General features: G+C 37.3%; 1 pseudogene; it reads right to left on the bottom strand.

The window, feature by feature from the left end:
* Window positions 1-2390: 2390 nt before the first annotated feature.
* On the bottom strand, window positions 2391-10232 carry LOC122144720 (annotated as a pseudogene).
* Between the last annotated feature and the right edge of the window lie 9047 nt (window positions 10233-19279).

The raw sequence follows: 19279 nt of genomic DNA, 5'->3' as shown, positions 1-19279 counted from the left end.
AATATCAAACGTAAGTCAGTATGTGACTATTTGAGTGCTTTGGGTACCGTTTTGTATTCTTTTTACATTACACAAGTTATAAACAGAAATTGATCAACACCCCAAAAAAATGTTTGTAGGTTTTCATGTTTCTGAATTGTTGACTTTTTTATGTATCAATGGGATAATTTTTATGAGAAGTTTATTTTTCTGGCTTGACATTCTTTTTTTTTTTTTTTTTTCCTAAACCAAGATGAAATAATGGTTTAATTTTGTAATTCTTCTTGTTGGTCTGCATGCCAATTTATGTACAATGATTGCTTGAAAAAAAAAAGAAAAAGAAAAAAAAGAGTTTGATGTCTAATTGTGCATTTGTGCAAGGGCTTGGTTTTCTTCCAATAATTCTGGAAGTGAATAATAAAGTCATTTTCAATGATAATCTTGTATTCTTCCCACATTTCTGACACAAGACACTTAAAGGCAAGCATTCAACCCCAAAATTTAAGTTCTGCCATCATTTACTACTCACACCCTATTTTTGTTTTTTTTTTTTTTTCTTTTTTTAACCAAACCTATGAAGTGAAAGCCAGTGTGTGTTCAGTGTCATTTTTGGACCCCACTAACTGTATAAACTGTAAACAATTTCCTAATACATTATATAAAATATATGTATTTCCCCAGAGAAAAAAAAGTCATATGGGGTGTTTAGAATGACACAATGGTGAATAAATAACGTCAGAATTTTTGCTTTTTAGGTGAACTGTTCCTTTTAATATTGTACTTAGGAGATATGAAGGAAGAAACCAGACAAAAGAATGGAACTATTGTACTCTTCCGGATTCTCATCTTTATATCAGTAAATGGTGCAAATTTTGAAAAGATAGAGGGTCCACAAGTAAAAGCAGTTTCTTGAATGTTTTGGTGCATGAGATAAAATAGACACTGTCAAAATGATCTCTGAGCCATATTTCAGCCCGTTAAAACAGACCAAACTGAGAGGGGGATCGACACAAAGCCTGTTGTCTTTTCTTTCCCCAAAATAATCACAGAATGAATCATCCATTTATAAAAAAATTGTTCCAATTTGTCACTACTTGGTCTGCATTAAGACAAAAAAAGCATTGTTTGTTTTGTCGCATTTCAATATTTCCAAAATCATGTTTCCACTCCAGTCAAATTGCAGAATATTTCAGCTCCTGTTAAACCACTTTTCATGTATAATTTCAAACTAGCCACTTGAAATGATGATTGTTGATGTACCAAAATGAAATTTAATTGCCATCAACATCAAAACAAATCAGTGCATACTCCCTCCAAATGATGCTGCCCACAAATGCACCACCAGAAACCCTAGGAGTTTTTAAATATACTGCAAATATGCCAAAAAATTGTTACAGTTTACTAGCATGCAGACCAGTTGAGAAAGAAAACAACACTACAGGATCTGCACAATAAAGGAATAATACAATGTGTTTGTCAGTCTATGGGTCTTCTGAACACGGACTTTGTCTGTTGAAGGCACATTTTAACACGTCAGGTGCACTGGCGATCATTTCTTTACACTGAAACTCATATCTGTATTCACATACAGGGAAAACAGTCAAATCAAGTCCCTTCTCTTAAAAGCCATAAAAATTAAAACTTACAGCATACATTCAAAGGTAATAAAGAAAAGAAAAAAAAAAACGAAGCCGCCACAATGATGAAAGTGAAACACGCTTCGAGATAGAGCATATGCAGATATAGATAAATAATGTTTTGCTTTTTTCAATTGCTTCGAGAACCCCTTTCCTTTCACAGTCGTCGTAGATCTTGCATTGCAGACCAAAGTTAAGCACAATTCATGTGTGCCTTAAAAAGTACAAAGACAATGTTATTTGGTAATTTCAAAAGAACACAGTAACGCATTCCTCTTACAATAAAAAAAAGAATAAATGAATGATTGAAAGGGTGAATACAAAAACAAAAAAAAAAAAAAAAAAAAAAATCATGAAATTATGCATGTGATGATGCCTAAAAAGACAACAATAAAGATTTGCTAAAGAGCAAACGAGAATTAACTGATCCCACCACATACTGTAAGCAAACACCACTCCAAAATACAGCTCGTAATACTGATTTAAATACGCCAACGAGTCATTTTTTTTCTTCTTTTTAAAACAGAGAAGCAGACTGCTACACTGATGGAATAAATGTACACAGGAACCATCGCCAACAACTTTCTGTCCACCACCTAAAAAAAAAAGCAGTGTGAAGAACAGAGCGCAGGGTGCTTTTCTTTTTGAGGTTCAGTTCGAGGCGTTCTGATCCCTCTCCACAAAGCTCGCACACAATCCTCCGAGTGATGAGTCCCGTCCCGTGCGTGAAGCTAAAAGATGGTGGAGAGGAGCTGGCGATTGGCTTCCTCTCTGCTATGAGGAAACAGTTACAGGATTCAGAGAGCCGTTTACGGCTGTAGAATTTAGAGAACGCTTCATTCTTCCAGCACAGTAGTGAGACGTGGCTGATCCCCCTTGACAGAGCCAGAAGAGAGAAAAAAAAAACATTTCAAACAAAGTGGCACCAGGAACTGAAGGAAAAATAAAATAAAAAAACTTCATCCTTAACAGGAAACTAAAAAGGGTTGCAGCAAAGCTCACTGAAATCAGAATCAAATGGAATTGGAATTATATATAAATCAAACAAATAATGTAAACAAAAGGAACAGCAGCAAAGAAAGTGAATGTAAAAAGCTGAATTAACTATTGTGCAGGGTCAGGTATTAAAGGCAGAAAGAGAAGAAAAGGGAAAAATGCTGGAGTTACACAGATGGTACAGCGGCATTCCTTACAAAAGTGACAAATTAGATGACATTACCAATGAGATGAACTGAGAGAATTCCTTGATTATAGTCAAGAACGAGCACTGATTCTCATTACGACTTGGGGACTTTAAATGAAGAAAACTGCCTGTGAACAGCAGCAAATAGTTTTTAATGGTTACTACCTAACAAAAAACCATGGTAGTACAGATGGAAAAGCTGCCGTATAGTGCTATAGTGCCAAGCTCTATTGTGGTATTCTCTGTGAGAGGTCTGGCCCTGGTTTGTGCATTAATGGAGAAAATTTCATGTCGGTTTTTCCCTTGGTAACATCTGATCCATGGACTCTACTCTTTCTTTCGATTAGCTCACACTGTTTGTCCTTTGCTCCTTTCTTACTCTCTTCCAAGAATCAGCCCAAAGCTGATCCAAACATTCCTCAAGCAACCGAATTATTGATTGGAAACATTTTATTATGAATGGCTGGCACTAGTGCTTTGCACATTTGAACCTGGTGACAAATGTTTTTTTTAAAAAAAAGTCCAGAACATTGCGTGATCTCACCAATCCTAACTAACACAGTAACCACGACAACAATAAAACTGGGGAAGGGGGGGGGGTCGCTTGATTGACATATCTATTCTCGTACTCCTTTATCTTTAAATCTGTCCTGTGACAGATACTCCTTTATCTTAATTCTATTATTGATCAAAAGTACAGTACAGTATGAAAGTTTTCAATTTAGCTTTTTTATTTGAATATAATTTTTAAAAACGTAATGGTCCACATGAAGCTTCAGAAATCATTCTAATATGCTGATTTGGTACTCAAAAAAATATTTCTTCTTATTATTACTGTTGACAAAACAGTTGTGCACCTTAACGTTTATTGTGGTAATATGAAACAGTGATACTTTTTTTTTATGATAGAAAGAAAGGAAAGTAATTTCTTTTCAAAAAAGAATGATAGTGTATATTAAAACTTGAGTGAACCATCTTACCTCATTAATGAAGCCAAGCTGGACCAGTTTTCCACGGCCAACTCTTGTACATTCTCATCTAAAACACACAGAGAACACCATTCTTACGTTTTCAGCAATACTCCGTTGTTGCAATAGGTCAAAAAGTGCCATATGTTAACAGGGTTCACTTTTCTATATTTTCTCAAATTTGATGCACTTTAGAGAATCTGCATGTTTTTGTAACACACAATTATTTTAAAATTCACAAATAAGAAACAGAAACGGGAAAACACTAGACCAGAAACATTACGCAGGTACACAAATTCGGTTGAATGCACATGGACATTGTAAATTGCTTATTTTTTCTTAACAGATTCTTGCATTCATGTGGTGGTACAAACATCTGTGTTGGATTAAACTGGATGTGCATTCAGGTAGCCAGGTTATAAACATGTGTGACAGTTGAACTAACTCTGAAGCTCCTTGATTCTGAACAACTTGACTTGAAAGACAAAACCGTCTTTGCTGATGCCCATTATAGCTGCGTCTCGGAGCGGAGAATGCAACACATACTTGTGCTTCATTCTGACACATTACAGAACACAACGGCATGTGAAATCAAGCTGTGTAGCTAGAAGCCATTTACATGCTTGTGGAGAGTGTGTTTGGGGCCTGATGAAGTACTCACTTGGTGCCAAATCACAACTCAAGTGTCGGTTCAGTTGATCTTCCAGTTTTTAGCAGTAAGGGTCAGCCTATACAAAGAGCAGAGAGGAGTTTTATAAACACAGAATTATCATCTAACTTCACCGTCATTACAGCAATAACAGGATGAATCCTTACATGATGTTTTTGCTCCTTCCTCCACAGGCTCGATGTTGCACTGCATTTGTACAACCTTAAAGGAGAACAATTATCTTTAACACAAACATGTGTTGCTAAATGACTGCAAATCCTGTTGACTTTGACTGTAACCACCCATCTAGATTTGTCTGAGAGGGAAGCAGCAATACGCCACACAGAGAACAGTCTGATTCTACAGGGGTCTCCTCCAAATCAGTCCATTTCTCACCTTCCTGGTCTCCAGCTCTGCAGGCTCAGGCGTAGGTGTTTTTTGACAGAGGGTGGCACGATAGGGGACTTGACAGACTCTTGCTGAGGCTGCTGTGGGCAGGGCATGCCGAAGGCAGTCAGTGGATAGATCCCATTCCTACATCAGGAGAATGTTGAGATCACATTTCAAGCTTGTTTGCACATTTGTGACTGCTTCTTTAGATGATTATTATTTTTTTAGCTCACCCTCACATCTTCAAGAAACTTGTCAAGCTCCAAAGCAGGAACTGTGTGAGAGTCTGATGGGAAAAGAGACAGGATTAAAGAAGCCATTTACAGGTGGAATGACAGCTTATTTGAGTCCAAAAACCAAGAAGAAGGCAACAAATGAATCACTTGAAGAGACTCACTTTAGTTGGACCTCTTTCCTTTCCAATATGACCCTGGTTGGGGTCCATATTCTTGGTAAACGTAGTTTCCTCTAAAGCCATTTTCAGGGATCATGTCCTAGAAGCCAAAGGAAAATGGTTTCAATGTGTTTAGTTTCATTGTATTCCATTCATGAAGCTGACATGAAATGAAATGTCTGAATGATAATGAGATTAGCTCATGACTCACGCTGGTGACTGACGATACAGTGTGCAGCCAATAGTTTCAAAAGAGGCACTTCAAACAGAGCTTGATGGAAAAGCAGCTCTCTGGCTGTGGGCCTCTTACTGGGGTCCACCTCCAGACACTTCTGAATAAACTCCTAAAACACACACACAGAGAAACATGACACTTCACATCACAATAACATTATTATGCTGAGAAAGTTGATTGGCTCTTATAGGCAGTCCACCAGTGGGGGGTGTGGTGAACAAATAACAGTTACCCATAATTTAACCATAAATTCTTAAAGGGAGGAGAAAAAAAAGAAATATCCAATGTATCTAACTATTAAAAAAAGTGTTTACAGTTTTTTTTTTGGATGGTATTTTTTTGGGGGAAATTCCAACCTTTTCAGGTGGCCAGGTGTTGTGTTTTTAGTGCTACTATATGCATAATTCTTCATATTTCAGCTATACTGCAACACTCCGAATCTCTGATTGATATTTATGATTATTATTTACATTTATTTGGGAACATGCAACACATCATATACTAGTGTTGGGGGAAACCAACTGAATTTTTACAAATTATTTATTTTATTTGCATTATATTTTATTTTATCAGAAAAGCCTGTTGCAGATATGCATATTCAGATTCCACATGCATCTCATCTTACCAAATTTTTCAATTATTCAATTGTAAATAAAAACATAAAATAACTGTACAACTTACAGTACCATTCAAAGGTTTGAGTCCGTAAGATTTTTTTTTTTTTTTAAGAAATGAAAGCTTTTATTCAGGAAGAATGCATTAAATGGATAAAATAAAATAAAAGACAATTATGATGTTACAAAAGATTAACTTTTCAAATAAATAGAGTTCTTTTGAACTTTCTATTAATCAAAAATCCTGAAAAGTTTGGCAAAAAATATTTCTATAAAATTCTAGAGTTTTCATAAAAACATTCAGCTGCATAACTGTTTTCAAAAACAATAATAATTGTTTCTTGAGTAGCAAATCAGCATATTAGAATGATTTCTAAAGGATCATGTGACACTGAAGACTGTAGTAATGGCTGCTGAAAATTAGTTGTTTTACATTTTATAATATTAGACAATATTACTATTTTTAATTTATCTTTGATCAAATAAATGCAGCCTTGCTGAGCATAAGAGACCTATTTTCAAAATCTTACTGGACCCATTTAAACGGTAGTGCATCTTTGAATGCAACAAATGTAAGTCCTGAAAATCCTATACTCACTCTCTGCAGTGGGTCCTCCAGAGACTGGATGGCACTATTAATGGCTTCTTGTGATACATATGAGGACTCTCCGTTACTTTGGATTTCCAAACCAGCCATCTAAAACAGTGGGAGAAAAACTGAATCACGGTCTGGTCAGTCTGATACCCTGAAGAATGATCCTCAGCTCAAAACAAACAACACTCACCTCTAAGGCGCACATTCCAAGGAATAGATGTCCACAGCTGTAGTGACACTGACAACAGCTGAAGTAGATGAGGGAAGGAGGACATATTGTACAACCGGTAAATTTTTACGTAACACACACACACTGAAACAAGACTGTAGAATGTGTTTTAAAACCTAGTTTTACCTCCATACTCTGGAGCAAAGAAGTGCAAACTCTTCTGTTCCTCCCGATATGTTTTCACATGGTTATTAATGGTGTCTGGGGCCACTACAAAACCAAACACAGAAACATCAGCAACAATAATACAATGTGTAACATTTAAACAGTCACACTCAATGTGCTTTTAGCCCACCTGAGCCGATTTTGATGAGTCCCATTGTGCTGTAATGAAAATGGTGTCACAGGTCAGGTTCCCCGTGGATAATGGCAGTTCACATGAATGCAGATAGCTGAAGGAAGAATGGTGAGAAATGTGAGTGTAATAGGAGCTCTCCACAAGACTAATACTGGAACATCAAAACAAAAAGAAATGGACAGCTATAACAGTCACAGAAAACATTCCAGGTGCCAATGAGGAATTTTTTTTCAACATTTCCAATTATATCTCCACATTACTGGTAAACATGTATTTGAACACACACACAACAGTCAAATTACAAACTAAATTTTCCCTCCATGTAATTTTTCATACTGTTAGTCTTTTGAAATAACCTAAAAGTGCTGCACCAGCGTTTTCCATGCCTAGAAGAGTTCCCAGAAAGAGTTAACGGCATCTGAGGAGACAAGTCTGCGTCTGATATTATACTACAGCAGGTTATTTCATTGATCCCAGCTAATACTACACTCAGTGAAACTTAAACATGAGTAATAGGATTACTAATATCCAGGGATGCACCAATCAGAAAACAGAGCATGGATTTGCAACAAAAAATTAAAACACTTAAAAGTATAAAACAACTGAAGCTAACCGATATGCACCCCACTGCATGTTAAAATAAAGTAAATAATGCATTTGTTTTAATGATGTCCTATATTTGACATTATTAATATTGCTCCAAAAAGCAACTAGCAACTAGTACTCGCTCTCTAAAAAAAATATCACTCTGATCTGGGCCATATTAATAAGCAAAGTCAACCAAGACTAACATTTAGGCAAGTAATTTAAGACAAAATTACTCTACTTTTAAAGAGATATGTATTAGTCTGCAATTCATTATGTTTAAACAGTTCTTTTTGTCTGTTTGTCTGAACCGGGGGGGGGGAGGGGGGCAAGACAAAGAGCAGCAATCTTACCTTTTCATTCATGGTCTTGTGATTCTTCTTTGGTCTTCTTTAGAACTGCTTCAGGCTTCCAGAAGACATGTACTCTGTGATGAAAATAACCTGAAGGCAGTGACCAAAAAAATAAAATAAAGATTAAAAAACAAACTCCAACAATTTAACACTTTTTAAATATTTTTGTTGTTGCGTTTCATTACCCTGGCTCTGTTCTCCTTCACATCTGCCCAGTACTTGTGAAACTTTACAATATTCAAATGTTCCAGCTGGATGAGGTTATCAAACACCGCTTTCACTTTTTCCTAAGAAATATAAAAAAGAAAAGTAGATTAATTTAACCTCGAGGCAGATGATGTTTGACAGAAATATGTAACATGACATTTAGATTTTTAGAGAGGAATAGGGATATTATAATAAAATACTGAACTCTTACTTTATTTATTATTTTATTATGCCAGAACAAATTTATTTAAATGATCAAGGGAAAAACTAGTCACATGTGCTTATGGGAAATGCAATCAGCAGCGTAGACAGCAAAGCCCTGTCCAAAACACAACTTCTAAAACGACTTATTGAATTCCAGATGATTGTCCTGCCAAACAGAGCGGAGCGCAGTTATGTGGACGGGCCCAAACAGATGGCTGTCCACGACTCTATGCCAGGCATTAATGAATCAGGTTTGATTAAAGCGCTTAAAGGCAATAACAGAGTGAAGTATGCAATATTAAAAAGAGCAGAGTGACATTTTTAATATTTCAACACTTAAGAGATAAAACCATAAGACAATGCTTTTCTAACAATACTTTTCATAAGTAGCTGAAAGCTCAGAGAGAGATAATGCTGTTTCCATAAAGGTTTGGCAGCAAAGAGGTCAGACTACTTTATGTAAGGAGCTTACACCCAAGAATTGAAGGCAAGCACATTCATTCTGTGAAGCAATCAACTGTCCTAACACTCATATTTAAATACTCCATGTGGTGTTGCTATTCACAGCTCAACATGCTACTAAGCAAGAACACAGGAAGCAGTACAGTCGAATCTGTTGGCATGGAGATAATAATTCAGGCGGTGAATTTCACCTATATGCTTCCATCACATTTAAAATAAATAAAGGTTTAGCAGGGGATATTTGAAATAAACTGTTTCGTGTATCCTAACAGCAAACTCTCAATTTCATACATATCAGATCCCTTAAAGTCAACATGAAATCACAACGGACCCTGCGTGTTCCTTATAAAAGTTTTTTGAAAGAACTCTCACCAAAGCTTTGGATATTTGATCAAAACACAAACCACTAACGAGCGTGTCATATGTGAAACATTACAATTTATGTAATCTTCATCTGAAACAACTTTCCATCTCAATGACATTTAGGGTAAGTATTTAGGCACTAATGCCAGCTATTGGAGAATTGTTAAAACAGATATGAAGGTATGTTTTTAGCATACTTCCATTCTGGACGCAGCCAAAATTTAAGTCATGCTCCACATTTCTTTCCTTTGTTGAATATCATTGACGTTTCAGCCATTATTTCAGATAGAAGTCAGTAGACTTCACAACTACCCACATCACTGCAAATCTTTCTTCATAGAAACAACAAAGCAGGCAACACACAGTTAATAGTTCTACCCTCTTGTAGTTTGAAGTTCCTTTCATCGTTCAGAAAACATGGACCTCATTCCACACCACCCTCCAAAACCTTCCTCCGTGTCCCATGGCAAGATAAGCATTGTCGATACCTGGGAACGTTGCGCTGGTTTAACCTGTCATTCATCAAAAATGAACACAGGCCTTCATTTAGCAGAGGGGAACATTATCGGTGAATAAATGGCTTAAATTTTGGTGCATTCTTTTACACAAAGCTACTGATAGACCTCGGAATGTACCTCCTCTCTCCGTTTTCTGCCAACGCCACAGGGGCTTTTCCTCCAGAATCTCAGATTCATCTTCGCTCTCCTCCCTCCTCATCCTCATTGCAGGTGGTGCAGGCTGTGTTTACTGTGGAACCCGGAGGAGCAAAACATCCGTGAAAAGCCCCCTGGCCGGTAGGTGGCGAGGCGGCTGTGTACTCAGACTTCAGTGTCCATATAGTGGGATGCAGGAGCAGGTGCGGCGCTCTGCTTTTCCTTCTCTGACATCACTGACTGATAACTGGACATGGCCGTCCTGAACAGCCCACGGAAATGACAATCTGGCTGACTCACTACTCAAGGGCAGGAGTTCAGAGAGCGGCAAAAGCAGTAGAAACATAAAATATTTGCCCTTTAACACATAGAGTTACATTGATACAGCTTCAAATAGTTAATTCATTCAAGAATTGTTTTTTATTTTACAATCAAAATTCAGGGTTTCTGCAACTTTTGACTAATTATTTTTCAACGACTACGGATTGGAAAAAATATATATATCTTTTGGTAGAAGACTGCCATTTACAAAGACACCTATTATAATCTTATTTAATTCTTGGGAATTTGCCTGTTACTTTTTATTGTGTTGTTGATTTCCTCCCTGATTGTGCTTCTATGGACTGTATTATGAGCCTTGAAAATTGATGAAGATTATTGTAAACAACATACAAGTGATCCATGTAACTTACATTACCTTTTCAGATTACCTGTTAATGAGATTCCATGTAAAATTAGGGTTTTGCACGTGCCCAAATCTTAAACAAAAGAAAACAGCAAAACCCATTCACTCTGAACAGCAAACCTCCAAAACTGTACAGACCGTAAAATTGCGACTGAGGCATGAGCAGACCGCTGCTTAGTTATGTTTACGTGACATTGTTTCTCTCTCTCACAGTCCCTTCCTGTTGTTCACCAAGGCCTCAGTTTATGCTCAAGCATTTCAAAACAGACCATGAGCGACTATCCCACCTCACATGGGGGGGGATAAGAAACAAATAACGTTACAACACAACATACTACCATCTGTCCTGAGGGTGACTCGCCGGAAGCAGCTAGTCGGCGGCGTTATTTAGGGGACACAGAGGAAAATCCTCAGACGATGAGGAAAAAAGATAAATCCTCAAAACAATGGAGTCCGTGTGTAAGGGGTGCTTAACCTCCCGAGGGGAAGTTTAGTCCCTGAAATCCGGATACAAAATGACTGTTGGACCCTACTTTTCACAGCTCAGCCTCCAGACTCGCAGTCTATAATAATGAGAGTTCCCTGGGCACGATGGTAAATGTTAAATAAAATAAGCAAACTGCGATGATCTCAAGCCCCCCCCTCCCAAGCCTGGCACAAGAGAACATAAAAACGTAATTAAATAAGTACAATGTGATATAAAATGTGATGTGTAATTTCAATAAAAAGTTTAAAAACAAAATGTTACTAATTTTAAATTGAATCGAGATTTAATCATACCATAACCACTAAAAATATCAGGCAAAATCTGACATGACCGGCTAGACTTGTAGGCGGCATGAGGATTTGTCTCCCTAGTAACGCTTAGCCTATCAGGGAGCTTCTTACACTAAGCGTGATTCATCAGTAATGGCTAGATAGATTACCGTACGGCAGTATAAAAAATGGATATACGAAAATATATGATAAATCGGTCTCATAGTTTGCCAGATGCTAATCGCACTGCAAGCATCCAACAGCAATTCAGTAGACATGCTAGTCGACAAGACACCAACACCGATTGGTCCCTCTGCCCTCATGCTCCAGCTCATGCACGCCCTGGACCGCCAAAGAGTGCCTTTCACCTTGGTGTGAGGATAAAACCAAATCAGGTTAAATTAAGACGCTTTCCTTCTTCGCCTTTGCTACAAACCAGCATCGATCTGTTGTTGCGCCATGGCATACCGCCACGGAGTGGTTGGAATACCGCGGGAAGCAGATGCCTGCATTTTTGTTTTCCATGCAGGAAATACTTAATTTCTCCATCAGACTCCGCCACTGTAAGGGGCTTCAGTGATTGGAAGCACGCTGTAGAGCATGGAAAAGGCCTTAACAAACATGCAGCGCCAAAAGAACACATTACAAGCATGACACTCTGGAAAGACAGAGAAAAACGGGCTGAAAGTGGACTTGAAATTTCGACGATGGTTAACAGTAACCAATTAGCTAGGAATCGCTACTACCTCCCTCTGTAGTGGACATGATTGAGTTTCTTTGTTGTGAATCATTTGCCGCTAAGGGGAAGCACAGATGCTTTGATAGTCTAACAGAGGATGGAAGTGGACTTTTTCCTTCTCATTATTCTGAATATACCCTCCGAAAAGACCCAGAATTAAGGAGGTTATGAAGTCAATACCACGCAATGCAACATACAGTTCTCACGAAATTCAAAATGACATCGACAGAACATGAGCAGTCTGGTGACTGAAGAAATAGTTCCGAAAAGGTTGCAGACTCGTGGTACACAATCAAAGTAGATGGCACATGTGACCCAACTGGAATGGAAAAATATTTCCATAATCGCTCGCTTTGTTAAGGATCACCATCAAGTCACAGAGCCACTTCTTTCCCATGACAACAACTGGAAAAAGGGGATGCCCAGACCCTTACCAACACAATAATTACAGAGCTTGAAAAAGAATGGGCTCAGTACTTCTAAAATATTGAGCCAGGTGTATGACGGGCTTCTCATGTCCGAAAAAATGGAGGAGTACAGAAAATTTTGCAGGACAAATTAGGAAGAGTGATTCCAAGACGCGTATTGCTTCAATCCATCAGCTCCATCTTGTGGTAGTTAATGCCATATCCACAGAGCCTGCAGTTGAAGACTTCTTTAATGTGTGTAACTTGCTTTATAAATTCATAAAGAAGCCAACCGTTGCTGAGGGCAGCAGCTTAAGAGACTACTTGAACAGCGATGGACAGGGCATCTTCAAATAATCAAAACAAATCTGAATTCTTTTCAAGACATTACTGAGTTGTTAGCCGAGATTAATGGAAACCGCAGATACGAGACAGAGGTGTGCATGGAAGCAGCTGGCCTGATTAGGGAACTATCAGAGACAAGCTTCAAGTTCATTGCTCACATGGTGTATAAGATTCTACAGCTGCTTGATGCTCCAAACAAACTGATGCAGTCAGAGGACATGGACCTTCTAAGTGCAGTCAAATTAGTTACATGTGCTTCAGAATGCCTTATGAAATTGCGCAGTGAATCTGACTACTTAGAGCTGTGGGAGAAGGCCAACGACACTGAAATGCCAAGACCTCCCAAACTAAAAAGCTGACCATCAACAAAGGCCTTCAAGAATATCTGCTGGAGGAAAGCATTGGCCAGGCTCAAGGTGATTTGGGAAATCAAGAAGAGCTCAGGACGATTATTCTACAGTACTTTTTGACGCAGTGCTTGCAGAAATCTCGAGCGCTTTCGAGAAAGAAATAGCAAGTTAATTGGAAGCTCTTTCAGCTTTTGATCCACAGTGTGTTACAGCACTTTCTTTCGATGCCAACTCGTACAAGATATGATGAACTTAACTAATTCAGAAGTGATTCATTCAGAATTTGTTGTGGTCCGACAATTCCTGAAAGTACTGGCTAGATTGATTTCTAGTGGCAAGAAATTAACGTTTATAGAAATGATCAGGGTTGGTTATACCTGGCTTGTAGCTATGCCTAGTGTACTAAGCATGCAATGAAATGTGCGCTGACATTTGGAGCTTCTACAGCTACTTGCGAAAACTCATTTTCTACTCTGAAAAATGTGTTCACGGACAATCGAAGGAGCATGCTACATCAGCGAAAGGCCCATTTAGTGCAACTGGCTTTTGAAAGAGACTTAACAAGAAAATTTTGGGATGAATGGAAAGATGCTCTTCTGAGAAGGTTCAACGAGTGTAAGCACTGCAGACTCCAGCTGTTCTAGCAGGTTGGTGTTATTTTATTTATTATAGAATACGTAATTTGTTTATAACGTCGTCTTACTTTAATTGTGACTTTTTAAAGAAATGTTTACGTAAAGTTTGAACCAGTTCTGATGTGCATCGGGCCAGTGAAAATCATAATACATTTTTCTTCTTTTAGTGAATAGTGACGATGATTAGTAATAACTCACTTTGTTTCATAGGCAAAGTTAAATTATATCGATACCAAACGCCCACTGACACTCACACGCTTATGTGCCCCCCCGGCAGAAGGGATAGCCCCCCCTGTTAAAATAAAAGTTCTTTAGAAAACAAAAGAAACTTAAGATTGGCTCATAAGGGTAAGTCTATACTGCCGTTACTTTTTTCCATTAAAAAAAAAAAAAAATTTCACACACAAAATATTACAGCATGTGTATTAGGTATAGTAATGATATTAGCACGTTGACTAGAAGTTTTTAAGTATCCATGAACTGAACAAAAATATCCATTAAGTAGAATTTACTTTTTAACACCTGCATGTACATCTGAAGATTTGTAGAAATAGATATTCGGCCAATTGCTTTGTGGTATAGTGCTATCCAGGGTTTTACTTTTCTAATCTTTGACTGGGACCTCTGTAAATGTCAATTAACTGCACTTGACATTCCTGAGGTCACCATCTGGGAACTCATGCCTCGTCCCTACTAGACGGCAAAGATGAGAACCCCTCACGTCACTTTAGGAGGCCTATAACTAGAGTTACTTTCTAAGAGGAGCGGGGAGAAGTTTCAAAGCAAAGTGATCCTGCGTGCATGTCTGTTTGCACCTGTTAGAGATTTGCCTAAAGTGTTTATTGTTTACATTACCACCAGAAATAAAGGAACTTAAGTGAATAAGGACTAAGCGAAAACTGAGCTACCCCCTCAAAGATAATTGATAAGACTAGCCCGGGTATCCATTCATCCCTTCTTTTGTGACATCTGTCACCAAATACATCGCAGAAGAACAGAAGTTCGGACTGAAACGTCCACAGACTGTGGGCATTGTTTTTCCTGCCCCAGAACAAAATTTATTCAGCCAGTTTTTAGTCAACAACGCTGCTGTTAAAGATGCTGAGCATCTCCAAGGACTTTCAAGAGAGAAATGTCACCTACTATGAAATTATTATTATTTTATTTTTTTTCATTTTTACTTTATTTCCAAGTAATTTTTTTTTTGGTCCTCGCATATCTACAATACACACCTTTCAATGCAATTGCAAAAACCTTGTTCCCAGGGTAAAGGTAAAGCTGGTAAAGACCTTATTATCTGTCTGGTTCAATGTGTGCAGAGGACCCCTGGGGAGTTGACTGGAGGCTGCACTAGCCACATCTGAGAAGGGACAAGGGAGAGAGACGCCGGCCTACAGAGCAGTTTAGTTCTGGATAGTTTTCATTGCTTTTTACAAGACCATCCGGCTTCCAGAAAGTCTCAAAACAGTCTATGCACTTCATTTAATAACTCATAAATGGAAGCCAGTCCCTCATTTTTGGCAATTTTTTCTTCACTCAGATGATTGTGCTTTGAGAAGAGTTTAAAGAAAAAAAAAAAAAAGTTTAAATATAATTTCACATAATCCCACAAAAGTAACAAAACCACAAATCAAAGCTCTTTGTGTCCATTTTACATGTCACATAACATACTGTACGAACCCTCAGTTCTGCGTCTGGTTCTTCTGGAAGTGCGGCCGCCAAGAAACCACCTGTGACGGTGGTGGGGGCACTTTAATGCAGAAGAAAAGAGCGCTGCTCAGGTGCTGCCGCGCTTCACAAACATTGGCTTCCCCATCTATGAGGTGCGCTCAATTAAACACACCCTCATTACATAGAACTGTAGCCTACATATGCTAATCAACACTCTGTTAGGGTTCCGTGTAACCTTTTGCATGCACAAACTGTTCTTTATAGTGGAAAAAAGGTTCTTCAAAAGATTATGTTCTTCACACTAAAAAAAAAGAATTATTAAAAAGAACTGTTCACGTAGCATTGGCTGACCCTTTATTTTTGGACTAAATGTGCAAAGCTAAATGACCTGTATTTGTTAGCAGTTTTAACTTACTTCGTTTTCAATTAATTACCATGGTGCTGATTTCTCAACCACTGTTTCCTAGTTTCCTAACGAGGTATGACTACATCATGAAGAGACAGCAGTGATGATATCATATGTCAGTGTGACTGCATATAAACAGACATATCTTTGTTGTTTACACGTATTTCATTAAATTTAAGTCCTTAAATCTGTTCAAAACCAAACTATAAACATTCAACCAACAACGAATAATAATAACAGCTAGTAAAATAAATAAATAAGCATTATGAAATTCTCATCCATATTCAATAAAACCATTTCACTCTAATTATAGTCTATAATAAAACACAAAAGTACACATGTATGTCTTTGTTTTGAAATGTTCTATCTGCTATCCTGATTTTAGATGAAGGGCAATCAACAGCAGCTTGCCAAGAGAACTTCTTCATTTTATAATGCTTCTACAGCTTGCTGCAAAGTCCTAACGTCAACATGTGTGAGGTACGGAGCGTTTTTGCCTGAAACCGAGGCGAGTATGTCAATATTCCATCCCCCTTTGATCCAGGAGAGTAAGTTTCTGCTCACCAGTCTTCTCTCTGAGAACAGGAGCACCTCAGAGTGAATCTTAAAGCCACAGCAGAAATTTTGTGTGTCACCAAGCAACAACTATTTATGAATGAATCTGTGTTTTTAAATGGATGGGGGTGTGAACCAATGATTTGAATCTGCCTGTTCCTCATAAAGACAGAGCCATTTACTTCATTCCTGAATAAATCAGCCGAAAATCGAAAGAAAGGAACATAGAATGAATGACTTATTCATAAAGTTATTTACTGCAACCTACTGGTAATCATTTCATTAAAAAAAAAAAAAACAAAAACTTATAATAAAAAAAATTAAAAATCTAGAAAAAGAAAAATATTCATAAAAAATAAAACAATATTTCATAAAAAAATATTCACAATTTCAATTTCATTTAAAATAATAATAAAAAAAATCTTTCTAAATCTAATTTTTGTAGTATATATTTCATGCTTTTCTCATGTAACACAATAATGACTTTAAATTATCTGTTGTGGGTAATATGTAATTAATTATATTACCACTTTTAATTGATTGACAACCTTAATATCTATCTATCTATCTATCTATCTATTAATTAATTTTCATATTTAAGCTCTTTTTACAGTCAGCTATGTTTCTGAAAGAACCTCTTGACCTGCTAATGCTCCTGCATTTGGCTGACAGCTGCATGGATTTTCTGTCAAGCATGGTTATATATGCAGAAGATTGAGGCGGAACGCTTGTGATGAGAAATCCACACCTGTCTCTGTCTGTCATGATTCTAAAACGGCACATCATACTAAAAAACTTCATCCATGCAATGCTTGTCTATTGGAAAAACTCACTGATCCAAGTAGTTTAGGTCTATTGAATACAGTCTCATAAGATCAATCATTATATAAGTATAATTAGAAATAACAATCAACGAACAAAGCAATTAACAAACCCAGATTACTTCTTCTCTGCCTCCTTCATCTGCATAAGCGAAACAAGCGAGAAATAAAAAAGACGATAAATTACTTTCTATCCAACTAATGGGTCACTTTCCTTTATCCCAACAACGATATCAAGGATGAATTCAAGAAAAACTCAGCGTAAATATGGTATGTGGAGATGGTTCAATCAGTTTCTTTCCTTTCTTGTTTGATATTCGATGTCCGCCCTGTCAATGATAAAACAAGATTAAAAGATGGAAAGGAATCATTGTGATTGTTGTTAATTTGCTGCCCTTCTGTATATATGCAGCTCTGTTTTTATTTTTCAGTCGTGCTTCACGTAATACAACCAGCATGTGCACAGCATGAGCTGGTACAGTATGTGTCAAAACTATAATTCAGTAATGACACTCCAAATCATAATAATCCCCACAAAACTCCCTTGGTGAGATGTATTTTTATTGCCAACGGCCACAGCAAAAGGACAATTTTTAAAACTCTAATCTAGAAAACCATTTATAAGCAAAGAGTAAAGTGGATTTGCTCTTTATATATATAATTCTCATTACTCATGTTCAGCCATTTGAGGAGGAGGAGACTGAAGAGGAAAAGCAGTGTCGAGCCATCTTTCAGCAGTTAGCTGGAGACGTGAGATTGAAATGGAAATACATGTTGAATACCATTTTTCACTTCACATTCATTGTGACACCCTTTCGCTTGCGAGGACATGCAGATTAACGCCAATGAACTCAGAACTGTCCTTAATAGAGTGTAGACATGTGCCGATATTCGGTAATGCGATACATCGCGGTAATGAATATGCACGGTATTGTTATCGTGGGCACTTCCTAAATACCGAGAATAATTCATTATATTACAAATTATTCCGAAGGTTGGAATGCATTTTAAGTCTACTTTTCCCATCAAGTGGTCAAAAAATGCACAACACCGCTGTCATGCTGCTTAAAGATGCGTGGTGCGCTCTGATGGTAAACAGCACGGGATGAGAAGCACATGGGGGAACAACACTGGAGACGCGCCTGAATGAAAAGCACATGCACTCTCTGACAGAGATGGCGCTAAAACTGCAGAAAATGCAGCCCTGACCCTGGAAACCCCCATAAATAAAAGCAGCTGCTACTTTCTAAACATTTAAATAATATAAAATTAATATTTATATATTTGCCATAAAATTTTTTCCATTTTAATATGGACTACAACATGCCTAGAAATTGTTTGAAAGTGTTTTGATTCTCTATTGTCCATTAACACTTTACATTAGGGCTTTCATTATTAACAAAAAAACTGCCAAAAAGAGAAATTCTGCTGACATTTCATCTTAGGTTATTCCAGTATTTAATAACACATTTGTAATTCGAAGTTGCAACTTTGCTATTAAATGAGCTAACATAAGCTAAGACTTGAATTTTTTTACAACAAAGATTAATAACTTCTGTAGCAAAGGTAGCGATTGCTCATTGTGACTGTTACTGCAGGTTAACTACGGTTAATAATGACGTCTTATTGGAAAGTGGTACCTATGGGGTCTTTATACTGCTTTTGCACTTTAATCGGTGTAAAACTTTTTATTTTAAATATATTTTTTGGTATTGCTGTTATTGTATTCAAATGTGTAGTTATTTTTGTTATAAAAAAAAAGTTAGTTAACCTGTTATACTGGTATTATGACCACTTTTTTTAAAAGCTTAATTTCATACCGTAATAATATCGCATACCGTGACAAAACATTATCAATTAATCGCAACAGGAAAATTTGATAACGGCATATCCCTAATAGAGTGGTTGCCA

This window comes from Cyprinus carpio, unplaced genomic scaffold (genome assembly GCF_018340385.1).
Source record: "Cyprinus carpio isolate SPL01 unplaced genomic scaffold, ASM1834038v1 S000006753, whole genome shotgun sequence".
NCBI classification, from domain to species: Eukaryota; Metazoa; Chordata; class Actinopteri; order Cypriniformes; family Cyprinidae; genus Cyprinus; species Cyprinus carpio.
The sequence above is the reverse complement of the archived record's forward strand: the minus strand, read 5'-3'. Positions and strand labels throughout refer to the sequence as shown.